This window comes from Lottia gigantea (genome assembly GCF_000327385.1).
Source record: "Lottia gigantea unplaced genomic scaffold LOTGIsca_36, whole genome shotgun sequence".
Lineage (NCBI taxonomy): Eukaryota > Metazoa > Mollusca > Gastropoda > Lottiidae > Lottia > Lottia gigantea.
The window spans coordinates 1,567,934-1,570,107 of record NW_008709220.1 but is presented as its reverse complement, the minus strand read 5'-3'; positions in this window follow the sequence as shown (position 1 = coordinate 1,570,107).

Sequence of the window (2,174 nt, the reverse complement as noted above, 5' to 3'; positions counted from 1 at the left end):
CATTGTCATCTTCAGGTGAAGTGAGGAAATATGGTACAAGAAGTTATATATATACACAAAATAAACAATAGCAACAATTAATTAGAGATTATTAGGAGTGGCAGTAAACAATAGAGCGACAATAAGCCCTATTTCAGGTGGTCCTACATATCACATCAGATCTGAGTAGATATTTTACAGATAACATACTGGTTTATTACATTCATCAGCTTTAACCTACACACTTCAATTCCCCTTTTAACAAACCTATCTGCTTCCTCAAACCTTAATTCTTACCATTTATTCATCTTGTCTGTTTTTTGTCAATATGTAAGAAAGATTGTATATAAGGATGGCAACTGATCTACTTCTTGGACAAGCTCTTACATCAACTTCAATGATTACAATAATACACTGTTCTTTAGCCTCTTGTTTTTACTTGTAATAATGATTAATTTCTTTATACATAAATTCTACAGTATTATGTTACGGTACTGTGTCTGTAGGCACAGGCGTTCCTACAGCAGGAAAATTTCTAACAATTTACATATTGAAAGAATAACTTGTCCTTCGAACGTCAGCAGAGCCGTAATCGACACTTCACTGAATGATAACGGTATTTTCCAAATTCCCTTGAATGTGCACACTCCAAATTCCAAAGCGGATTTATAAAGTGTTCACAGTTTTTTTCTCTGTTAAAATATATTCAAGTTGAAAATGATTTCTTATTAAAAATAATAATAAACTCTAAATTTTACATAATTTTGAATAATTTCTTCTTTTTGCAAAACAACAACTGTCGGGACACTGGCTTTGGTAATGAAGATGGTTTTATCAAACAAGGGTACAATGGTATGTATAATAAAAATGAAGTCAAATAACACTGTCACCAAGTTAGTCAAACATAATATTTTGAACTAAAAATCTGAATGCTTTAAAGTCACCATGACCTCTGTCATTCTATCAAACTAATCAGATAAGTCAGGTTAAACTGAGGCTGTTATTTGAACTCCAGCAGGGCAATATCAACCTCGTACTGCCCTTTATCTTATACACATATTATTAACTAGCTCATCATAGATTGAAATATTTACAATTATTATAAACTGATTTCCTCTAAAGGGATTGCATTTTTATATTGCGGAAACTGATAGCATCAATTTGCACTATACAATCTTCAGTAGTCTGTAGTACATTCAATTCCATTACACTCAGCATCTAATGATATCTACGGACGTTTGCAAAAGAGACCCTTTAAAATCATTTAAACCTTGATTTTGGATTTGCTCCCATTCCTCCATGTCTTTGTAACTTGGAGCTCACATAAAAAAAACATTTCTTCAATAGAGTTATGTCCCTTGTAACATGATATGTAAACAGAACCCCAAAGTTTAAATATCAGACCCTGATGATATCCCAAATTAAATCATAGATGGAAATGTTAAAAAATACCACAAAATCATGATTTATGGAGAAACGCAGCAAGTTTTGTGAAAAAAGGGCAAGATGTAGACATTTGATATAAAATCATGAAAAAGACTGAATACTTACAAAGAGGATTCTTTATTGATTGGGTCCTTGCCTACTTTTAATCCCAGTTTTTGAAGGAATGAATCAGGTATACTAGGGGTCACAGGGTCATCTGTAGGGGGTGGAGGTTTTATATCCTCTCCCTCCCCATTCTGATTTTTTAATTCCTTCTGCTCTGGGACTTCTGGTAATGCTGTGGTTTTCATCTGTTCCCGTTTTTTAGCCAGATTGGTCTGAAATGGTAAGAAAAATCTGGTTAATGAGTGAAAAACATTAGATACACCCACAAAAAATATCACTTAGTTCTAGAAAACATTAGCAAATTATGAGTTCAAAACATTGTAGTCAGAGAAATATCTCACTGTATATGGCTACAAGCACTGTTAAATAATTCCTTTCAATTATTAAAAAAAATAAAACAATAAGAATCCATTAACCATTAACCAATAATACAGTCAAAAAAAAATTCAATATCCGTCACAAAAAATTATAAATAATACTTCAGTAAATCCTAAAATAAGAATTAACCTTGCGTTTTTCTATAAGTAGTTTATCAGGAACCGATGGAGAATAATTCTTGGAATACAAATTCATCCTGACTGTTCCATTTTCTAAACAACACCATAAAATTCCACTCCTGGACTTTTCAAAGGTAAAATATTGTT